Here is a 25,279-nt window from a genome sequence, read left to right on the forward strand (position 1 = left end):
CTCAAGAGAATCAACCAAAAAAGCTGGTGGAAACCTTAAGATAATATCTTGTTTTTTTTTTGTTTTTTTGAGACAAAGTTTCTCCCTGTTGCCCAGGCTGGAGTGCAGTGGCACATTCGTGCTCGGCCAAGATAATATCAAATTAAAATATAAAAAATCTGCTGGGCTCAGTGGCTCATACCTGTAATCCCAGCACTTTGGGAGGCTGAGGCAGGAGGATCATCTGAGGTCAGGAGTTTGAGACCAGTCTGGCCAAAATGGTGAAACCCCATCTCTACTATAAAAAAAATACAAAAATTAGGCCAGGCCTGGTGGCTCACACCTGTAATTCCAGCCCTTTGGGCTGAGATGGGTGCATCACCTGAGGTCAGGAGTTCAGCCAACAAGATGAAACCCCATCTCTACTTAAAATACAAAAATTAGCCAGATGTGGTGGTGAATCCCAGCTGTTTGGGAGGCTAAGGCATGAGAATCGCTTGAACCTGGCAGGCAGAGGTTGCAGTGAGACGAGATCATGCCACTGCACTCCAGCCTGGGCAAAAGAGGGAGACTCTGTCTCAAAATAAATAAATAAAAAAACAAACAAACAATGGAAGCAAAAGGAACAGGCTGAACAGAAATCAGAGGGCCACAATTAATTGTTAAAGGGCACTTAAAGAAAAAGTACCTACGGTTCAAGTTAATTTCAAGCCCATTTATATAACTGAAGTAAAGATTAAACAAAGTCAATTAGAACCCAGAATACTGGAGCTGAAAGTATTATTTCCAGTTTACTGATGGAAACTGAGGTCCAAAGAGATAACAGAAACCTTTTAAGTCAAGATACATTTCCTCTGATTAGAATGGGTATATATGGGCCGGGCGCGGTGGCTCAAGCCTGTAATCCCAGCACTTTGGGAGGCCGAGACGGGCGGATCACGAGGTCAGGAGATCGAGACCACCCTGGCTAACACGGTGAAACCCCGTCTCTACTAAAAAAAAAATACAAAAAACGAGCCGGGCGAGGTGGCGAGTGCCTGTAGTCACAGCTACTCGGGAGGCCGAGGCAGGAGAATGGCGTAAACCCGGGAGGCGGAGCTTGCAGTGAACTGATATCCGGCCACTGGACTCCAGCCTGGGCAACAGAGCGAGATTCCGTCTCAAAAAAAAAAAAAAAAAAAAAAGAATGGGTATATACGCTAACACCGAATGTTATATTGACCCAAACATTACACAAGTTTCCCCCTGCAAAAGTGCTAGTTAATAGCTCCCAAAGAAATCTAGGAAACCCCTAGGCCTGGTATGGTGCCTCACATCTGTAATCCCAGCTTTGGAAGCCTGGGGCGGGCAGATCACCTGAGGTCTAAACAATATTTTTAATCTCAAACATTTTCCTGAATGTTTAAATTACAGCTCAAATAAAACTAGGAACAGTCCATTTGACCCTCGAATGGGTACTTTAACAAGAAACATTTTAAATTACTTTACAAGGTAGAATGAAACCTGAGTTATGGCTGAAAAATACTGGATAGGTACTTAACAGAAAAGGAGAGCAAGTGGTCAATAAAATATAAAATGATCGTTAAGTTCATTAGTAACAAAGAAAATGCAAATCAAACCACAGGGAGACAGTATTTCATTTTTACCAGACTGGCGAAATTATAAATCTGACAACATCAAGTGATGTGATCAGAGTGATTAAAACAATTAAACACTGCTGGTGGTGGGCAAGTGGGAGGGCAACTTAATACATTCATTCACTTTGGAGAAGTCTGGCCTTACCAGCAAAGGGGTAGAATGGACACACCTTGGGGCAGTGGTTCTTTAAGTGTGGTCTGGGACCCGTGGGAGTTCCTGAGACCCTTTCAGAAGATGTGCAAAGTCAAAGCTATTTTCAAAATAATTATATATTTTATTTCCTATTTCAATCTATTCTCTCTCAAGTATACAATGAGGTTTCTCACTATTGTTGATACTGTAAGAGACTGAAAGAACTTAAAATATAATAATAAGAAGAAAAATAATAATAAAAGAGATTGAATGCAGAAAGAGATGTGAGAACTTAGCTATTTTCTATTAAGTCACACAGTAAAGAGATCTGAAAAAAAATAAAATAATGCCACACTTCTCACTATTTTTTTGTTTTAAAACAGTTCTTTTTCATAAAAACATCACTTTTTATTTTAATTTTATTATTTTATTGTTATTCTAAATGAGTTACTAAGTAAACATTTAAAACATTTCTATTTCAATTTTAATACAGTAAATATTGACAGATATAATCCACCATAAAACAGGAACAACAATTTTTTAGCACTGCTCTCTTTGGAAAAAGCAAAAAATCCAAAAAACTGCTTAACACTGCAAATGTCTATCACACACGCATGCACATATAGTAATACAATGGAATACTACATAACAGTGAAAAGGACAGATTTACTGCTATACACAATAAGAAAATAGAACACATCCAGTACGGCTGCATGCACATGAAGCTCAAAACACGCAACACTAACAATATACTGTTCAAGAAGGCAAACACTCAAGGGAATGATAAAAACAGAATTTTGGATAGCAGTTACTTCTGAAAAGAAAGGAAAGGAATGAGAAAAAACGTCATACAAGGAACTCTTGATAATTGAATTAATTTTTTAAAATAGGGTGGTAGGTTGTTGGGTGTTTGTTGTAATGTGATTCTTTACATCATATATATACTAAATATTCCTATATATCTACTCAATACTTAGTAAAACACTTGATATTTAATATAACAACTAGAGATTATATTGGTTCAATTCTCTGGAAAAAATGAAGCAGATCTAAATATTAAAAATGATCTCTAAATGGTACAGCAAGCACGGTGGGAGGAACTGACTGGATTAAAGTATTTCTTAGGGCCTTTAATTGTTTCAGAAGAGAATGGAAACTGACTAACTTTAAACTCTTAAGTATTCACATTCAAAGCTTGAGAGTAAACTAAGAAAATAAAAATTGAATGTCTGTCTTTTGAATGCACAGTTTAGAAAAATGGAATGAGGCCGGGGGCAGTGGCTCATACCTGTAATCCCAGCACTTTGGGAGGCCGAAGCGGGCGGATCACAAGGTCAGGAGATCGAGACCATCCTGGCTAATACGGTGAAACCCTGTCTCTATTGAAAATACAAAAAATTAGCCGGGCGTGGTGGTGGGCGCCTGTAGTCCCAGCTACTCGGGAGGCTGAGGCAGGAGAATAGCGTGAACCCGGGAGGTAGAGCTTGCAGTGAGCCAAGATCGTGCCACTGCACTCCAGCCTGGGTGACAGAGCAAGACTCCGTCTCAAAAAAAAAAAAAAGAAAGAAAAATGGGATGAGAGGAAAAACTGTTAACGAATTCAAAAGGAGACAAAGAGGGCTAAAGAGTCATCCAGAAATAGAGACACCCGCGCCCCCCATAAAAAAGAACAAATAGAAAGCATAAATTAAGATGGCAGAAAAAACACCTATGGATATCAATAGCCACCATAAGTATAAATATATTAAACTCCTAAAAGATATAGATCAGATTTATAAAACAAAACGCACTTATATCTTCTTCATAAGAATTCACCTAGAATAAGACTAGAAAGTTATACCAGATAAATAATAATCAAAAGAAAGCTGGAATATATAATGTTAGACAAAATAGAATTACTAGAAAGAGAATCATCAGGAAGTTAATTCTAGACCTATATAAACTTAATAAAATGGCTTAAAAATAAATACCACAAAAACGGACAGAAGTATAAGGTAGTGACAAGTTTACTTATCATAGGGGCATATTTTAACATACTTCTCTTAGTAATTGATTGTTAAACAGAAAAAAAAGCTAACATTACCAATATTCAAATGAACACGTCGAAGCCGGAACCCCACAACAGCAGAATACACAATGTTTTCAAACATACATAGAATGTTTTCAAAAACTGATCTTGTATTTAGGAATAAAGTAAGTTATCAACAAATTTCCTTTTTTTTTTGAGACAGGGTTTTGTTCTGAAACCAGGCTGGAGTGCAGTAGCGCAGTCTCAGCTCACTGCAATCACTGCCTCCCGAGTAGCTAGGACTAAGGTGCATGCCACCACACCCTGCTTTTTTTTCTTTTTTTTGTTTTTTTTTCAGAGATGAGGTTTCATCATGTTGCCCACGCTGGTCTTGAACTTCTTGACTCAAGCTATCCAACTGCTTCAGCCTCCCAAAGTGCTAGGATTACAGGCATGAACTACTATGCCCACCCAGCCTTTACCAATAAATTTCAAAGAATCAGTAATAGGAGAACTACTTTTTCTCATTAAAATGCAATTAAATTAGAAATCAGTAATAAGATAACTTTAAAGAGAATGCATTTGAAAGTATAAAAACATCCCTGAAAAGAACTCATGGGTCAAAGAAGAAATTATAATATAAATCAGATAATATTCAGAACCAAACGCTAAAATATGACGTATCAAAACTTTGCTATGCCATTAAAGCAGGTATTAGGGGAAATTTTATTTTATTATTTTTTAAAGGAAACAACAGCTTTAAATAGTTAGATGAGAAAAGAAGAAATGTTGAAATTAATGAATTAAGCAGCCATTAAGAAGTAAAAAATAAAGGGACAGTCAAATAAGCCAAAAATCTAAAAGAAAGCAGGATAAAAGCAAATTTCATAAAATAGACAGCAAATATATATTAGTCTTAAGAAGCTAATAAAATCTAGAAACCTAGAACTGTTTTTCAAGGAACATACCCCAGATTAAGCAAAGATTTACAAGATTAGACTATGCCACAAACCACTTTATCCAAGTAAAGCTGGAAACTTAGATGAAAAAGGTAGATTTCTAGAAACATATAATGTAACAGAAATTATTAAGGAAGCTAGAGAAAACCTGAAAGGTTCTACAGCTATTAAAGACAGTGATGAGGGCCAGGCACGGTGGCTCATGCCTGTAATCCCAGCACTTTGGGAGGCTGAGGCCGGCGGATCACGAGGTCAGGAGATCGAGACTATCCTGGCTAACACGGTGAAACCCTGTCTCTACTAAATATACAAAAAATTAGCTGGACGAGGTGGTGGGCGCCTGTAGTCCCAGCTACTCAGGAGGCTGAGGCAGGAGCATGGCGTGAACCCGGGAGGCAGAGCTTGCAGTGAGCCGAGATCGCGCCACTGCACTCCAGCCTGGGCCACAGAGCGAGACTCTGTCTCAAAAAAAAAAAAAAAGAAGGCCGGGCGCGGTGGCTCAAGCCTGTAATCCCAGCACTTTGGGAGGCCGAGACAGGCAGATCACAAGGTCAGGAGATTGAGATCATCCTGGCTAACCCGGTGAAACCCTGTCTCTACTAAAAAATACAAAAAAACTAGCCGGGCAAGGTGGCGGGCGCCTATAGTCCCAGCTACTTGGGAGGCTGAGGCAGGAGAATGGCGTGAACCCGAAAGGCGGAGCTTGCAGTGAGCTGAGATCCAGCCACTGCACTCCAGTTTGGGTGACAGAGCGAGACTCCGTCTCCAAAAAAAAAAAAAAAAAAAAAAAAAAAAAAAAAAAAGAAGGCATGAACCAGTTAGATTTATTCCAGGAATGTAAAGATGCTTTAACATTAGAAAACCTATGCATGTCATCTTCATCATTAACAGATTAAAGGATAAAATATTATTTCAACAGATTTGTATCAAGCATTTGGTAAAACTCAACATCCATTTATCATAAGTCCTCTTAGCAAACTTGGGGTAGAAAAACATTCCTTGACATATAAGATACACACAAGAAATCTACAGCAAATACTTTAATAGTGAAACATTAGAATGTTCTCTTAAAAACTAGGAATAAGACAAGGTGTTCACCATTCCCACTTTTATTCAAAGTTATACTGTTGTCAAGACTCTACCTATTTGAAAAGGCTGTTCAGCTAAAAGCAAAAAAAGACCCTAGCCAGCTCAGTAAAAGAACAAAAAAGACATAAAAATATGAAGTTTGAAATGGAAGAAACAAAAGCCATTATTTGCAAGTTGATTTTATGACAGCCCATTTGGGAAATCCAGAAGAATTCTCATTATTAGGATTAATGAGAGATTAACTAGGTTGCTAGATTTCTGAAACTCAAATGCATTTCTAAACACCAGCAACAAATAATAAAAAAAGTAATTAAAAATATATATACTATTTATATATATTTACATATAAATATATATAAAAGCAACAAAAAATAAGACACCTAGGGGTAAAACAAAATAATAGCAACAGCTACCAACTACGGAGCATTTACTATGTGCCCTATGAAGTAGAAACATTAGCCCCTATTTTACAGATGAGGAAAATGAGGCACAGAGAGGCTGACTTACCCAAGATCACATTGCAAGCAGCTAGGTGAGGACTGAAACCAACAGGATTGAAACCCAAGATGACACTGTAAGCAGCTACGTGAGGACTGAAACCCAGGCAGCCTGGTTCTGAAGCCTTTGCTCCTAAAATCACTACTCTATGCTGTCTCTAAGCTGTCTTACTCCGTAAGATGTGCAAGTCCTGCGTGGACTTGTAAGATAGACTGTACGTATACAAATGTCATTGTAAGACAAAAGAGATGCCGTGTTCATGCATAAGAGACACTCTAGCATTGATTATCTTGATTCTCCTCCAAATTGATGTAAGAAATTAATACAACACTGATCAAAATTCCAACAGGATTTTCCACAGATGCTAAATCTAAAATTCATAAGGAGCAGGCCAGGCACAGTGGCTCATGCCTGTCATCCCAACACTTTGGGAGTCCAGGGTGGACAGATCACTTAAGCCCAGGAGTTCAATATCAGCCTGGGCAACATGGCGAGACTCATCTCTACAAAAAAAATTTTAAAAGAAGCGAAGCATACTGGTGGCATATGCCTGTGGTCCCAGTTACTTGGGATGCTGAGGTGGGAATATCGCTTGAACCTGGGAAGTTGAGGTGGCAATGAGCCGTGATCACACCACTGCAACACACTCTTAAAGAAAAGAAACAAGGTGGGGAAATTAGGCTATCAGGTATCTAGATTTAGATTTATTGTAAAGAAACAGTAGTTGAGGCAGCATGGTATTAGTGAAGGAACAACAAAAAGATCAATGAAACAGAGTAGAGTGCCCAGAAACAATCCCACAATCATGCAGAAACCATGTAAGAAAAAGGCAGTATTCCAATAACTGGGAAAAAAAATAAACTATGAAATGCAAAAAAGGAAATTTGGATCCACACCTCACACCATACATAACAATAATCTTCATGTAGCTTAAATACTTATATGTGAAAGGCAAATTTCTAGAATATTGGACACTATTTTTATGACTCTGAGGTAAGAGTGGATTTCTAGAAATAAGACATTGAAAACAATGAGAAATCCAACTATATTAAAATTAGGAATTTCTATTCATCAAGACACCAAAAAGAGACTCAAAACAAGCCAAAGGCAGCTCTGGTACTTCATGCCTGTAATTCCAGCACTTTGGGAGGCAGAGGTGGGAGGATCACTTGAGGCTTGGAGTTCAAGTTCAAGGCTGCAGTGAGCTATGACTGCACTCCAGACTGGATGACAGAGCAAGACCCTGTCTCAAAAAAAAAAAAAAAAGACAAGCCAAAGCCATGAACTCGGAGAAGACTGAAACTCCTAATACTGACAAAGGGAGAGAACTACAAGTCAGTAAGAAAAAGACTGACAAATCAATGGAAAAGTCGGCAAACGACAGGAACAGCCGCTCCGTGTTTCTGGAAGAGGAAACACTAATGGATAATAAATATACAAAAATATGCTCAAATCATTAGGAATCAGGGAAATGCAAATTGAAATCAAAATACCATTTTACACCCACAAAATTGGCAAAACTAGGTGTGAGTGAACATGTGGCACGATGGGAACTCATATGCTGCTGGTGGGAGTATCAACTGGTACGATCACTTCAGAAACTATTAGGCATCATCTTTTGAGACTAAACATATGTGAAGTCCATGATCCAGCAATTTCACTCATTACCAGATGACAAGGGTAAATTACTTATCTTCCTATGCCTCTGCTCCCTCATCTGAAAAATGAGCATTGTAATAATACCGACTCATAGGGTTGCTCTTAGTGCCCATATATATAAAAGCACTGAGAACACTGCCTGGCCCATTATAAGTTCCTTATATACTAGACAATATTTGCACTGTTCTCATCAGAACCCAAGTGTACACTGTCAGAGGAGGAGACAAATCTGTAAATTCACACAATCAAAAGCTATCTGGCAATGAAAGTCAATGAACTAAGCTTAAGCTGCAGAAGACTACCTACAATGTTGTACTACATCAAATTCAAAACCAAGCAAAAATAAATGGTTAATTGTGCAGGAAAATATATAGAGAGTAAAACTTAAAAGAAGAGGATGAAACCTAAATAAAGTGAGGCTGGGATATTTGAAGGAAACAAGGCAAGGATATCTAGTGCATGGCCAATGAAGACAGCTGTAAGATGTGAGGTCGGGGTGGGCATGGAGGCTCACGCCTGTAATCTCAGCACTTTGGGAGGCCGAGGCAAGTGGATCACCTTAGATCAGGAGTTCGAGAGAGCCTAGCCAACATGGTGAAACCCCATCTCCACAAAAAATACAAAAATTAGCTGGGTGTAGTGGTAGGTGCCTGTAGTCCCAGCTACTCGGGAGGCTGAGGCATGAGAATCGCTTGAACCTGAGAGGCGGAGGTTGCAGTGAGCCAAGATCATGCCACTGCACTCCAGCCTGGGCGATAGAGTGAGACTCTGTTTCAAAAATAAAAATAAAAATAAGATAAAATAAAATAATAATAATAATAATAAATGTGAGGTCAGAAGCAAACGGAGGCTGGACCATGCAGTAGGGACCTTTATTTTGTTTATGATGGAAAGCCACCGAAGAATTATAAACAAGGGAGTGATAGAAAATGATTTGTGCAAGATCACCCTGCTGCTAGGTGAATAATGGACAAAGAAAGGGGAGGGTGGAAACAGGAAAACCAGTTAGGAGGCTGTGACGTAGCCCAGGAAAGACAGGAAGAAGTTTGTTCTGAAGTAGTAGTAAAGCTGGATTTCAGTGTGGAACTCAAGAACACTGATACAACTGACAGGTCTTGCTGATGATTAACTGAATGTGGGGTATGGGGCAAACAGAAAACTCCAAGATGTTTCTGGACTTTTGGCTTGAGCAACAGGGTGGACAGATGGTGGTGCTGTTTAATGAGACAAAGGAGACTGGGAGAAGTTTTGGGGTGAATAGGGCAGAAAAGTCAGGACATGCAAGTTTGAGACGTCTTAAATATCCGAGTAGAAAACTGAAGTACTATTAGGCCAGCTGCTTCTAAGTTTTGATCTCAAGGGAAAGATCAGCCTAGAGAAACAGATTTAGGAGTTGAGGCATAGAGATGGTATTCAAAGCAATGAGACTGGCTGAGATCTTCCAGAGAAGAGTTGAGGTAGAAAGGAGAATAGGCCAAGAATGGGACCCTGGGTATTCCAAGGCCAAAATCTGGCAGAGGAGAAGCATTCAGCAAAGGAAACTGAGGAGCTGCTGATCAGGGAGGAAAACCGGAAGGACGTGCCTTCACAACTTAGAGAAGAAAGTGGTTGAGAAGATGTGTCAGATCTGCCGAGGAGTGGAATAAGCTGAGGACAGAAAACTCATCACCGGATCTGGCAGAATGAAGACTACTGGTGACTACAATACTAGACATTTCAGTGGAGCAGGAAAAACATTTGACTAAAGGATCTTTCCTTCTTAGGAAGACAATCAGTTGCAGATGAAAGTGAGGACAGAGGACAAGATTTCAAGCTGCAACAAAGGGCATGCTGTACAGCAGAAGGAACCTGCACCTGCAGCTTGGTCTCCACACTGGCCAGCAGTGAGGCCACCAACTCCATTTCTAGAACAGCTTGTTAAGATGTTGGGACCACACGTTCTCCTCTAAGATCTCTTGTGGTTCTGAGGATTCCCTGTTAAGAGAGAAGTGAAGTTTCACCTGAGAATATAGGGAAAAGACGTGAAGGGGGACCTGAATGTAATGTCAACAAACTATAAACAATGTCTTAAAACTGTTATTTAAAAAAATTTTTAGAAGGCCAGGTGGCTCATACCTGTAAATTCCTGCAATTTGGGAGGCCAAGGCAGGAGGATCACTTGAGCTCAGGGGTTCAAGACCAGCCTGGGCAACATAACAAGACTTTGTCTTTACCAAAAAACAAAAATATGAGATCACTGTGAGACAGTGATCTCACTATGTTGCCCAGGCTAGATATGAACTCCTGGGCTCAAAGGATTCTCCTGCCTCAGTCTCCCCAGTAGCTGGGACTATACTCACAAATGAAAATATGTATTTTTAAATAGATCTGGTGTCACTCTAGAACTACATATAAGAAAAATGACATAGCACACAAGTGCCCAGAAAGGTTCAATTATGTCCTACCATATCATTACCCCAGGGTCACTGTGCTGTTTTTGAAATCATATAGATCAGGAGTTGATCTGTATCTCCTCTGTAACAAGGCTTGAGTGATGAAATGAAAAATGCACATGTAAGAAATCTTTAACTCTGCAGAGTTCGAAAGCTGCACAATATCAGTGACTAAATAAGAAGATTTTTGCTCCTTTTCCCAATTATGGAGGCATTACATCCAGATTCTGTCACTTCCCAAGAACCGAAGAGCCAGGACAGGAAACACCAACTTGTGATTTCACTCTCTTTCCTTTCTTACTTGCATTCTCTCCTCACTTGACTCCCCTCCCACAAAGTTCAGCTTCTGACAGTATTACAATGCTTAAACAGAATAAGAAAACTGCAATTTGGACTCAAGATGTCTTTATCTACAAAGACAATTAACATTTTTTAAAATAGGTCACGGACACCGAAACAACTTGCTATTTTACCTTTAAATGGTACATTTTAAAGCACTGTATAACCAGCTGGGGTTTTCTGACCAGAGATAATTCCATCTTTCTCTGATCTCTCTATCTATCCCACCTCAAGGCAAGACCTATATTGTGCTTCAGAAACAAACAGCTGCATTCAGAGAGAGAAAACAAAATAATCCTTAGACATTCCTGATAAAGGACTTCACAGACAGAAAATACCATTATCTTACTGTTTGCAACCAGAAGACTTTGATTCAAATAACAATACACATCACATCATAGCTATCTATTCAAAGATCTTCCACCTTGAAAAGAATAATTCTGGGATATGAATGAGCATCTTTAAGTCCACTGTTGAGACCCCAATACAGGAAATATAAATTTTAGACCTAAGATTTGAATAATCGTCTAGCTTTGTATCAGAAATGTTAGCAGCAATACAAAAACAAACTAAGTATGGTCTCCAGGTAATTATAAATGTTGGGTGTGACTGAGATACTGGGATAGGAGAGCATCAGGTCAGACTATCAATAACTTTTTTTTTTTTTTCGAGACAGGGTCTCACTGTGTCGCCCAGGCTGAAGTGCAGTGGAGCGATCTCGGCTCACTGCAACCTCTGCCCACCTCATTCAAGCAGTTCTCTCACCTTAGCCTCCCTGAGTAGCTAAGACTACATGTACACACTACCACACCCAACTAATTTCTGTATTGTTTGGTAGAGATGGTGTTTCACCATGTTGGCCAGGCTGGTCTCAAACTCCTGATCTCAAGTGATCCAACCACCTCGATCTCCCAAGGTTCTGGGATTATAGGTGTGAGCCACCACACTCTGCCACCAATAACTATTTTTAAGGAGAACTTACTTGTATCACTTTTAGATTTCTAGTTTTTCTCCAGTGGCAAATTTAATAACCATACTCAGTCTTCAAATTTTCCAAATAAAAAGGGTCATTTTATTATACCCATCAGGATTGTTGGTATCTAAAATGGTATCTTTGACTTCTCCAACCCCACATTTACTGCAGATAAAATTTTAACATTGCTTACTTGGTTTCACATAATAGACACATTAGTCTTAGTAAATACATTTTTGCATATGTACATAAAATAATTTTCCTACTGACAACTTCAAATTATGCCTTATTTTCATCTCCTAAAGCTGCCACTACAAATTACCACAAACTTGGTGGTTTAAAACAACAATAATTTATTTTCTCATAGCTCTGGAGGCCAGAAGAGCAACACCAAGGTGTAGGCAGGGCTGTGTGGCCTGTAAAGGCTCTAAGGGAGCAGCATCCTGCCTGGCCCCTTCCAGCCCCCAGTGGCTGCTGGGAATCCTGGGCATTCTTGGCCCTGTCACTCCAACCTTGGCCTCTGTCTTCACACAGCCTTTCTCCCGTTTCTGTATCTTAAAACTCTCTCTCCGTCCTCTTATAAGAACATCAGGCCAGGCGCGGTGGCTCAGGCCTATAATCCTAGCACTTTGGGAAGCCAAGGTGGGCAGATCACCTAAGATCAGGAGTTCTAGACCAGCCAGGTCAACATGGAGAAACCCTGTCTCTACTAAAAATACAAAAATTAGCCTGGCCTGGTGGTGGGTGCCTGTAATCCCAGCTACTGGGAAGGCTGAGAGAGGAGAATCATTTGAACCTGGGAGGCAGAGGTTGCAGTGAGCTGAGATCGCAAAACTGCACTCCAGCCTGGGCGACAGAGACACTGTCTCAAAACAACAACAACAAAAAAACATCAGTCATTAGATTTCAGGTCTATCCTCAATCCAAGATGATCTCATCTTCAAAGACTCTCAATCCAAATAAGGTCACCTTCCTAAGTACTAGGGGTTAGGGCTGGAACATAACTTTTTGAGGGTCAATATTCAACCCATGACACCAATTAATACCCATCAGGCTGGGCTTCTAAAATAATGTGTGTTTGCCTCTCATAGCAATCATCACATTCCTCTTGGAATCCAACCTGACTATGGAAAAGCTTTTATTTATAGGAAGTCAATAGTGAATCTCTCGAGGCTATGAATGCTCACTCTCTAATTTATCTGTTTTGCAAATCAGAGTAAGGGTTTTTCCGTTGGAAAAAAAAAAAAAGTAGCCAATTGAATTTCTACTTACTTTTCTGGCTGAGATTTCAAGTGGGAATTTATTCATTGTCCCAGTGAAATTAGAGTAATAGAATCATTTTTTATTACCAACAATATAGACTTTCTTATCTTTTACTTGAGTTTTAAACCACAGATTTATTCACTTTTTCCCCCAATTGCCCAGGAAGAAATTATTTTCCAGTTAGCTAGGGGGAACTAAGATTCCCCCTGCTCAAGTTACAATCTCCTGTGGGCAACTTATAACTAGCTCTACTTCAGTTTCCTTTCTCCACTCTAGTGCCTTCTTTAATTTTATTTGGTGTTTTTATTTTTGTTTTAGAGATAGATTCTTGCTCTGTCCCTCAGGCTGGAGTACAGTAGTGTGATCTCGGCTCACTGCAGCTTTGAACTCTTGGGCTCTGACGATCCTAATCCCCTTAGCCTCCTGAGTAGCTGAAATGACAGGTGCATGCCACCACGCTGGCTAATTTTTTTCTAGTGCCTTTAACACATCTGCCAGGTCATGCAAATTACATATTTGTGTATGTTTGTTTATCCCCTGTAGCACTTCTTGCCTGCCGGCACCACTCATTAGTGCTATAGATAGATATATTCTCTATTTCAGAGGCAAATGAAATTTCTTTAAACCTTGGCCATACACACAGAGAGAATAACAGCAACAACACATACACTTACCTCTGATTTGCCTATTCTAGATGCTCTACATATATTAGCATCCTTTATCCTCACTAAGTGAGGGGTACTATTAGCCACATCTTACAGATGAGCAAACTGAGATACATGAACAGAGATTAAAAAACAGTGGGACCTGAATATGAACTCAGGTAGGTGGCTTCCGAGTCCATGTTCTTAACCACAATGCAAGCAAGACTGTCTCTGAGGGATGTGCCCAGATGCTAACACTGCTCTATTAGTGGTGAAGTGACAGATGAGTTTTTAAAAATGCTTTTTGGTCAGATGCAGTGGCTCACACCTATAATCCCAGCACTTTGGGAGGCTGAGGCAGGAGGATCGCTTGAGCCTAGGAGTTCAAGACCAGCCTGGGCAATATAGTGAGATGTCATCCCCACCCTCACTCCCCTGCCAAAAAAAAAAAAAGTCAGCCAGGCATGGTGGCACATGCCTGTAGTCCTAGCTAATTGGGAGGCTGAGGCGGGAGAATCATTCGAGCCCAGGAGATTGAGGATACAGTGAGTCATGCTGGGGCTACCATACTCCATCCTGGCCGAGGGACCTCATCTCAAAAAAAAAAAAAAAAAAGCTTTTCTATATATCCCACATTTCCTATAAAGATCATGCATTAAATTTTTTAATCAGGAAAATATTTTTTAAACAAAACTTTCACAATTTGTGGGGGTATAACATCATAATGGCAAACATATAACACTGTAAGTCAGATACTGCTATGTGCAATGTATATAATTTAATCCTACAACAATTATAATCTTTATTTTATATTTGAGAAAACTGAGGTGCAGAACAGTTCAGTAGCTTACCTGAGGTCATGCAGCTAGCAGGTGTCAGCCAGGATCTAGCACCAATCTGTGTTAACTAGGTTAGGCTGCCTAAATTAGATATAAAACTTCGGTGCCAAACTCCAATTTGAATTACAGTCACACTGCACTAATGTGTTGAAGGACAGAGACCACGTCCAATCTTACTTGAATCCAACTCCTAGCACAGCGGTTTAAAAGAAAACAGGAAATGTGTAGCTTATTTAATTAAACTATAACCTTTACCAATCAATATAAATATACTAAGGGGAGAAAATAAATCTGCTTCACCACACTAAGTATTAAAAAACCCAAGTGTTTTCATTCTAACAGAATTCTTAATTGGACAATACTAGCCCAGATTAAAGGGCATTTAAATTACCCCTTTCTAAACAGTGTCACAAATGCAGAATATTTTCTCCCTCTGCCACTGGATGAGCTGGGCATGTTGCCAGATCTTTTTCTAATTAGGTCCTGTGGTTAATTTCTTAATCTGTTAGCGTTTCCTTACAGTTTGTTAAATGTGAAGATAGTTGGACTTTTCCCACTGTTTCTGTGAAAGCGGAGTAATCTTCCATATCAGTCTCATCAGGGTGGATTCATAAACATCAAACAGCTGCCATCCAGATGAAGGTTTCTTTGCAGTTCTTTTGTTCTTAGAATATACCTCATTTGGAATAAGACTACCATGTTCACTCTGGACCAACCAGAATCAGCCCCTGAGCTAGAGAGAGGCTCCACTTGTGACATGACTATACATCTGTTTTCACCTTTTTCATTGCTTGTTAAAAGATCAATTGACTTTCTGATAGGAAAGATGGCAATTGGGCCGGGCGCGGTGGCTCAAGCCTGTAATCCCAGCACTTTGGGAGGCCGAGACGGGCGGATCACGAGGTCAGGAGATCGAGACCATCCTGGCTAACACGGTGAAACCCCGTCTCTACTAAAAATACAAAAAACTAGCCGGGCGAGGTGGCGGGCGCCTGTAGTCCCAGCTACTCGGGAGGCTGAGGCAGGAGAATGGCGTAAACCGGGAGGCGGAGCTTGCAGTGAGCTGAGATCCGGCCACTGCACTCCAGCCCGGGCGACAGAGCAAGACTCCGTCTCAAAAAAAAAAAAAAAAAAAAAAAAAGGAAAGATGGCAATTTACTGTACAGGCCTTTATTTTTGTTCCTTCTCCCTTCATATATGGAAATTATGTTTTTGTTTTCAGTGTTTTAACTGGTAACTTTTGTAACTTTAAATGTTTTAAGTATATTTTTGTTTCTGGTTCCTCTAATGCCACTACCTTTAGTTTTTCTCCTCCTGGCTGAAAGTTGAAAAATAATGAATAGCATTTATTTATCATTATATAAATACCGTGATTGTAACCCTACAAATCTAAGTACAGTCGTTCCTCAGTGCCAACTGGGGATTGGATCCAGGAACCCCAGGGTTACTAAAATCTGAGATGCTCAAGTCCTGTATGTAAAATGGCATAGTATTTGCATACAACCTATCATATTGTTATTAACAGTAGTGGTATTATTTGAAAATATTATATACAGTATAGGATAAAGCAAATAAGTAGTTACGTTAAATATAAGTTCACAACATACGTCAGTTTTAAAGGTAGCTGTGGAACTAGCTCATCATTCTAAAAACAGGTGCATAAAGGGAAAGGGCCAAGCCCTTCGTCACTTTTGGCTTGCTGACTCACTCTACTCATGGCTATACAACAGCTGCTGCAACTCCTGTCATCACATCCTCAACCACACACCAACATCCAGAGGCAGAAAATAAGGACTTTCTTTTCTTTTTTAAAATATAATTTGTGTTTGTATCAACATATCAGGTGGGTAGACATTTTTAAAAAACCAAACAGTTGTACTAAAAGGCTTGATCAACAAAGCAAAGTCTCCTCCTTCATCCTGAAGCCATCCTCACAGGGTTAACAAGAATTCTGGACAGAAATATAGTCATAAATAAGTACTAATTAGGCTGCACGTTGGCCCACTTCCTGGTAACTGGAAGTCACACCGCACTAGATACCATCTGCATCCCCATTGTTCCTCCTGATAGAATTTCTCCTGTTAGAATCATAAGGCTTTTAAAAATTAAGATATTTTTCAGATTCTGAATTTCAGTGGAACAACTGACACAACCAGTTTGAAGACCCTCCACAAAGAACAAATCAGGATGAGAACACAATTTCTTCATCTCCCTGTCCCATGACTTCACCCTGCACTCGTTAGCCAATCACCAATCTCCACACTTCGGCTCACTCCAAAACCCTTAAAATCCCTAGCCCTGAACTCCTGGGGAGATGGATTTTAGGCTTCCTTCCATCTTGTTTCCTTGTTCGGCAGCACTATGATAAAACACCATGTCTCAGGATATTGACGCCGCGTACTGGGCAACAAACCTATTACGGTTACAGTCCCTCCCCACTACCCAGTGGCAACTAATCCCTTTCAACTCTTTCAGTATTCACCTTTGTATTTCTAAATAATGTAAATAATGAATAATCTAAAGACAGATTTAAGCATTCAAATAAAGCTTTTATCTAAGTTTTTCAATTTTAGACATTATCTACTGCATTCTTCCTACATAAAATTAGGATCTAGCTCTCTGACACCATGCAAAGACACACATGTTACCATTCCTTCATCTTCCCAAGAGTTGTGTGGTAATATTTTATTGAACCAATATTCAGTATTTATATGACTATGACTATGTAAATACTATCCGGTTTAGTTATATGGCATGCTATATTTCTTTCCTTATATAGCTTTAAAAATATTTTGGAGATTGCCTTTTTCTTTTGGACTTTTTAATTTTTAAATTTTCCAACAGAACTAAAAAATTCTTCCCCATACAATTACATTATATAGTCTCTGAGTCTCATTTCTCATAGGAGACCTCTCTCCTAGGACCCATCTCTCTCCTAGGACTGGGCCAAGTAAATACTTGTCATCCTGGGACTTTTCTTCGCCAATACCTTGAGTTTTCCCTTGTGAAAAGGGGGTCCTGGGTTGAATCCCTTTTCCTGGATTCCACATCTTCCTTCCTTAGTTTACTCTCTAGTCTTGGAAGATCACATCCTCTAGATATTCTGAGAAAAAGCAGACAGCAGGAAAATATTTTGAGACCCTGAATTTCATTTTTTTTTTTTTTGAGATGGAGTCTTGCTCTGTAACCCCAGCTGGAGGGCAGTGGCAGGATCTCGGCTCACTGCAGCTTCTGCCTCCCGGGTTCGAGTGATTCTCCTGACTCAGCCTCCCTCGTAGCTGGGATTATAGGCATATACCGCTGTGCCTGGCTAATTTTTGCATTGGCATGATCTCAGCTCACTGCAACCTCTGCCTCCTGGGTTCAGGCCATTCTCCTGCCTCAGCCTCCCGAGCAGCTGGGACTACAGGCGCCTGCCATTACGCCCGACTAATTTCTTTTTCCTTTTTCTTTTTTTTTTTTTTGTATTTTTAGTAGAGACGGGGTTTTACCGTGTTAGGCAGGATGGTCTCGATCTCCTGACCTCATGATCTGCCTGCCTTGGCCTACCAAAGTGCTAGGATTATAGGCATGAGTCACCGTGCCCGGCCTAATTTTTGTATTTTTAGTAGGGACGGGGTTTCACTATCTTGGTCAGGCTGGTCTCGAACTCCTGGCCTCAGGTGATCCACCTGTCTTGGCCTCCCAAAGTGCTGGGATTATAGGTGTGAGCCACTATGCCCAGCTGAGACCCTGCATTTCTGAAAACATTTTTCACTCTTGATTTGACAGTTTGACTAGGTGTAGAATTATAGACTGAAAATTTTTCCATCAGGCTTTAGATGGCATTAACGTATTATCTTTTAGATCCCAGTGCTATTGCTAAATGGTCTGATGTCACTTGTTTTAGATCAGTTTTATGTGACTTTTCTCTCTGATGCCTTTAAAATCTGTCACCAGTGTCATAAAATTTCATAACAATGTGTTGAGGGTCTTTTTCATCACTTTTTTCATTCTGGACACTGGGTGAGCTCTTATCCATCTGAGACATTTTTGGGGAAAACCTCATGTTGCTTTTTAAATAATGCCTTGTCCTTCACCTTTCTAGAACTCCAACAGTCAGATGTTGGACCTCCTAGGTATCCTTTAATTTTCTTTTTTCTTCCACTTATTGTCTGTATCTCTGACCAACTGCTTTACTTTACCCTCTCTGCCATCCAGGTTGGAGTGTGGTGGTGTGGTCATAGCTCACTGCAGCTTAGAACTCCTGGGCTCACGTAATGCTCCCACCTCAGTCACCCAGGTACTTAGGACTAGGGGTGTGCCCCACCACACCTAGCTAATTTTTTCTATTTTTTGTAGAGATAGGGTATTGCCATATTTCACAGGCTGGTCTTAAAGTCCTGGCCTCAAGTGATCCTTCTACACTGGCCTCCCAAAGTGTTGGGATTACAGTTGTAAGCCACCACGCCCGGCCTATCTTCCAACTGCTTTACTGCAATCTTTACTTGGTGAGATTTTTCAATTTTCAAGAACATTCTTGAATAGTTCCTTTACATGGCATCCTGCTCTTGTTTCCTTGATGTAACATCTTATCTCTTTGAGGAATTTGGTTTTCAAAGTGCAGGCCGTGCACAGTGGCTCATACCCGTAGTCCCAGCACTTTGGGAGGCCAAAGCCAGTGGATCACTTGAGCTCAGGAGTTCGAGACTAGTCTGGGAAACATGGCAAAACCTTGTCTCTACAAAAAATACAAAAAAAACTAGTCAGGTGTAGTGGCGCGTATCTGTAGTCCCAGTTACTCAGGAGGCTGAGGTGAGAAGATCACTTGAGTCCAGGGGAAGGAGGCTGCAGAGAGCCGAGATTGTGATCATGCCACTGCATTCCAGCCTGGGCAACAGAGCCAGACCCTGTCTCAAAAAAACAAAAAAGATACTAAAGAGCTAACTAGAAATTCTACGTGGATGAGCACCTCTTGCTTACTGTGGACCTCACAGCATGTGATGGGATAAGGAAATTCTAAATACCATGTTTGTTTTTTTTCCCATAGGCTAGTGAATCTCCCCAGAGAGAAATGTGATAATGTCCTGGCTGAGGGGCTTATAAACGAGTGTTCTATGAGCCAAGGATGGGTCAGTTGCTCTGAGGTAAGTCTTTCAGTGTCTTGGTGGGCAGAGATGGTGTCTGTGATAACAAGCCCCACAGCCAGGACAGTAGGAACCAAGACAGGAAGGTAGGTGGAAAGATGTGGCTGAATATGCAGACTTCAACTTGATCTACTATTTTGGGTAAGAAATCTGCCTCCCACCCTCATTTATAACAGGATTTCTCCAGGTTAGGCTTTCACACATATATTCTTTGGGGATGGGGATCTGGGGTGCTAACTCTTCCACATTCACATTCTCAACTCATTTTCCATTTTCAGCCCCAGTGTACATCCTATATTCACAGGTACCTAAAACCTATCTAAGAACATGGCCCACATGTGGCTGAAAACAGGATTGCTTCCTGTTAGCTTCCTCCACTGCAAATACTTAGTGGAGCAGATAAAGTTGAAACCTAAATTACTCATCATATATGCACCTACATTTCAGTTTTCAAAATTTTGTAGGTAAAAATTCTGGCCCACTGAGATCTCCTCTCCCAATCTCTTCAAGAAAATTCCTTTACTGTCATTTTAGTGAGGTTGGGGAGGGAGGAAATATAATCTATCCCATTTCTCCATCTTTTCTAAAAGTCCCTCCCGACCCTGAAGACATCTGTTCACTTGTCATTGGTCACAACTTGGTAAATGTACCATCCCACGTAATTGAGGGGAGACAAAATTATCAAACAAAGCAAAATGACCAGAACTTGGGGTCAGAACATTCTTCCTAGAAGAACATCACCACAAAGAGGAATCTGATACCTGAAAAAGAAAGAAGTTCTGGGAAAGAGAATAAGCAACCTAAAGTATAATCATCACCTAGTGAGTGAACACTGAATAGCTGCCTTTATTAAACCATGGAAAGATATTTTTAAAAATCAACTTTAGGCCAGGCGCAGTGGCTCACGCCTGTAATCCCAGCACTTTGAGAGACCAAGACGGGAAGATCACTTAAGGCCAGGAGTTTGAGACCAGCCTGGCCAACATGGTAAAACCCCATCTCTACTAACACAAAAATTAGCTGGGCATGGTGGTGCGTGCCTGTAATCCCAGCTGCGGGAGGCAGGAGAATCGCTTGAACCAGGGGGGCAGAGGTTGCAGTGAGCCGAGATCACATACCAATGCACTCCACCCTGGGGGACAGAGTGAGACTCTGTCTTAAACAAACAAACAACGACCAACAACAACAACAACAACAACAACAAATATATATATATATATATATAATTTAAAAAAAGAAGAAAGAACTTTGTGGAGGATATAATTTACAGACAATAAAATTTACATACAATATACCAGTGTAAACACCCCCACAATAAAGACGCAAAAGCATTTTCATTGCCCATGAAAGTTCCTTTACGCCTCTTTGCAATCTTCCCTCCACCCAAGCCCCAGGCAACCACTCCTCTGTTTTCTTGTCACTATCAACTGGTTTGCACCTTTGAGATTTTTGTGTGAATATATACAGCATGTACACCTCTGGGTCTGGCTTCTTTCACAAAGCATGTTTTTGAGCCAGATTCATGCTGTCTAGAGCTCCTTTTTCCTGCTCAGAGCTCTCACTGGACTGGGACAGCACAGTTTGTTCATCCATTCACCTGATGAGTCCCCGGATTGTTTCCAGCCTTTGGCCATCATGCATAACGTTGCTATAAACACTCATTAAGAAGCCTCTGCCTTTTCATTCTTCTCAGATAAAAATCTAGGCATGGAATTACTGTATCCTTGGGTAACTGTTGTTTAAAACAAAGTACTGTTTTCTAAACTAGCACTACTTTACATTCTCGACAGAAGATATGAAAGTTCTGCTTGTGCCATACACTTGCCAACACCTGGTGCTATCAGTCTCTTCAATTTTAGCCATATGTAGAGGGTAAAGAGTGGTAGTTCATTATGGCTGGAAATTGCTTTTCTCTGATGATTAATAATGTGAGTATTTTATGTAGCTCCTGGCCATTGTTTTGTCTTACAAAACAATGTGAAGCATACTTTGAAATCTTTTGTGCATTTAAAAACTGGGGTTATTATTATTGAATTGTAAGAGTTCTTTACAGTCTTTTGTCAGATTTATCTATTGTAAACATTTTATCCCATATTGCACATTTTCTTCACTCCTTTCTGAAGAGCAAATATTGTAATTTTGATAAAAGTTCAATTTAGCATTCATTTATTTTATGGTGTGTGCTTTTTGTATCCTACTTAGAAAATCTTTTCACACCCAGAAGTCACATGAACGTTTTCCCCTATAATTTTTCCAGAAGCTTTATTGTTTTAACTCTTTTAGGACTTTGTTCCGTTTTGAGCTTTCTGTGCAGCATATAAGGTATGGGTTAATGTTCGTTTTCTTCCACACAAGTATTTAGTTGCTGCTGTACCATGTGTTGAAAAGATGTTCCTTTCCCCATTGAATTGCCTCAGGACCTCTGCTGCAAATCAATTGTCTATTTACGTGTGGACCTATTTCTGGATTCCATCTTCTCATTTATGTACATGTCTATTCTTTTGCCAGTATCACAGCCTTGTGGTGCTGTAAAAGTCAGTCCTCAATTTTTGCTGGCTTTGCCAGTTCTAAGTACTCTGCATTCCATACACATTTTAGAACCAGCTTTTCAATTTCTACAAAAAAAATACAGCAGGAGTTTTGATTGAGAATGTACTGCATCTATAGGCCGGGCGCGGTGGCTCAAGCCTGTAATCCCAGCACTTTGGGAGGCCGAGACGGGCGGATCACGAGGTCAGGAGATCGAGACCATCCTGGCTAACACGGTGAAACCCCATCTCTACTAAAAAATACAAAAAACTAGCCGGGCGAGGTGGCGGGCGCCTGTAGTCCCAGCTGCTCGGGAGGCTGAGGCAGGAGAATGGCGTGAATCCGGGAGGCAGAGCTTGCAGTGAGCTGAGATCCGGCCACTGCACTCCAGCCTGGGTGACAGAGCGAGACTCCGTCTCAAAAAAAAAAAAAAAAAAAGAGAATGTACTGCATCTACAGATGAATTTGTAGAAAATTGATTTTTTATGATACTGAGATTTTCAATCCACAAGCCTATTTATACTAATATTTTGTAGTTTTCAGTATGTAAGTTTTACATACATTTTGTTAAATTTATCTCCAGTACTTATGTATTTGGATGATATGGCAAGTGGAACACTATACTTACAATTTTTTTTTTCCGGTTATCTATTTTTCTTGGTATTCTGATCAAAACTTAAATGGTTTTCTTGATATACTGAACTTGTATGCTCTTACAGTAGTGAGATCCTACTGTATCTTGCTAAACTCACTTACCAGTCCTAGTAGCCTTTTTATTTTTATTTTTCAGAGACAGGGTCTCGCTCTGTTCCCAGGCAGGAGGGCAGTGGTGCTATCATAGCTCACTGCAGCTTTGAATTCCCAAGCTCAAGCAATTCTCTTGCCTCAGCCTCTAGAGCAGCTAGGACTACAGGTGTGCACCACTACAACGAGCTAATTTTTAAAACTTTTTTGCAGGGATGAGATCTTACTATGTTGCCCAGGCTGGTCTTAAATTCCCAGCCTCATGCAATACTCCTGCCTTGGACTCCCAAAGCACTGGGATTACGGAAGTGAGCCACTGCACCTGGTTCAGTATTTTGAAGCTCTGTTATCAGGGACATATACATTGAAGATTTTTATAACTCTGTAAGATACTGACCCTTTTATCATTATCAAGTACCCTTCGTCTCTAACAATATTCCTCGTCTTAAAATTTATTTCATTCGGCCGGGCGCGGTGGCTCAAGCCTGTAATCCCAGCACTTGGGAGGCCGAGACGGGCGGATCACGAGGTCAGGAGATCGAGACCATCCTGGCTAACACGGTGAAACCCCGTCTCTACTACAAAATACAAAAAACTAGCCGGGCGACGAGGCGGGCGCCTGTAGTCCCAGCTACTCGGGAGGCTGAGACAGGAGAATGGCGCGAACCGGGAGGCGGAGCTTGCAGTGAGCTGAGAGCCGGCCACTGCACTCCAGCCCGGGCGGCAGAGCAAGACTCCGTCTCAAAAAAAAAAAAAAAAAAAAAAAAAAATTTATTTCATTCAATGTTAGTATCGCCACTTCAGCTTTCTTACGTATATTCTTTTCATGGTATAATCTTTTTCCATCCTTTTACTTTTAACCTGTGTCTCTGTGTTTAAAGTGTGTCTCTTCTAAGCAGGTAAAATATACAAATCTTACAACAGTAAATTTCCATTTGCCCTGCCCCATCTTAGTGCTATTGTTGTCATAATTACACCTATATATACATTACATGTTTAAAAGGTTTTTTATTTTTTAGGTAGAGAAAAGGTCTCACCATGTTGCCCAAGCTGGCCTTGAACTTCTGGGCTCAAGCAATCCTCCCACCTTGGCCTTCTAAAGAGCTGAGATTACAGATGTGAGCCACCGTGACCAACCTATATGGACATTATAAACCTAGCACTACAGTGTTACAAAATCTTTAAAATCTTGTTTCTTATGTCACCAGCAGGCACAGTGGCACACGCCTGTAGTCTCAGCTACTCAGGAGGCTGAAGCAGGACAACAGCTTGAGACCAGGAGTTCAAGGCTATAGTGCACCGTTATTGTCCTTGTGAATAGCCAATGTACTCAAGCCTGGGCAACACAGTGAGAGCCGCATCTCAAAAACAACAAAAAACAACAACAACAAAAAAAAAACCATATGTATCTTAAAGAAATTAGAGAAGGAAAAAAATTCATAGTTTTTTATTTCCAGTGATCTTCATTTCTTCCTGCAGATGAGTTACCACCTGGTATCATTTCCCTTCCTTCTGAAAACTTATTTTAGTGTAAGTCTGCTGGTGATTAATTATCTCAATTTTTGTTTTTCTGAAAATGTCTTTAGCCCTCATTTTTGAAAATTGTTCCTCTGGATACTGGATTCTTGGTTGACAGGGTTTTTCTTTCAGTATTTGACTATACTGTTCCAGTGTTTTTTGGCTTCCTTCGTTTCTGATGAAAAGTCAGAAAGGTTATTTGTAACACTGATCCCTTTTATGTAATGTGTCACTTTTCTCTGCTTCCCCTCCCCACACAAGTTCAGAGACATAATGTGCCAATGTTGTAACAAGGTTCAGAGGGTGGCACACCTCACATACATGCATGAACACCCAATTGTCATACTCATGAGCTGCAAAAGGATCTCTATCTGCTTTTAAGATTTTCTTAGGCTGGGCGTGGTGGCTCAAGCCTGTAATCCCAGCACTTTGGGAGGCCGAGACGGGCGAATCACGAGGTCAGGAGATCGAGACCATCCTGGCTAATACGGTGAAACCCCGTCTCTACTAAAAAATACAAAAAACCAGCTGGGCGAGGTGGCTGACGCCTGTAGTCCCAGCTACTCGGGAGGCTGAGGCAGGAGAATGGCGTCAACCCGGGAGGCGGAGCTTGCAGTGAGCTGAGAGCCGGCCACTGCACTCCAGCCTGGGCGGCAGAGCAAGACTCCGTCTCAAAAAAAAAAAAAAAAAAGATTTTCTTTTTATCTTTGGTTTCAGCAATTTGACTATGATGTGCCTATGAGTGCTTTTTCTTTGTGCTTAGACTTCAATGAACTTATTGAATCTATAAATTAGTGTTTTCTACCATATTTGAGAAGTTTGGGGATATTATTTTTTCAAACATTGTTTTTTGCCTATTTTTCTCTTCCCTTTCTAGGACTTCAAGTACACTTATATTAGGTTACCTGAT

The 25,279-nt window shown here is 40.5% G+C and overlaps 1 protein-coding gene and 1 non-coding gene across 2 annotated transcripts in view; both read right to left on the reverse strand.

Moving 5' to 3' along the window:
* PACS1 (phosphofurin acidic cluster sorting protein 1) overlaps nucleotides 1–25,279 on the reverse strand; it is a 174,051-nt gene that overhangs the window by 67,820 nt on the left and 80,952 nt on the right. The window lies entirely within an intron of this gene.
* Nucleotides 24,630–24,734, reverse strand: LOC117081897. The gene has a single exon (XR_004436368.1). It is a non-coding gene; the product is annotated as a small nucleolar RNA U13 (small nucleolar RNA).

This window comes from Trachypithecus francoisi, unplaced genomic scaffold, assembly GCF_009764315.1.
Source record: "Trachypithecus francoisi isolate TF-2019V2 unplaced genomic scaffold, Tfra_2.0 Lachesis_group8, whole genome shotgun sequence".
NCBI classification, from domain to species: Eukaryota; Metazoa; Chordata; class Mammalia; order Primates; family Cercopithecidae; genus Trachypithecus; species Trachypithecus francoisi.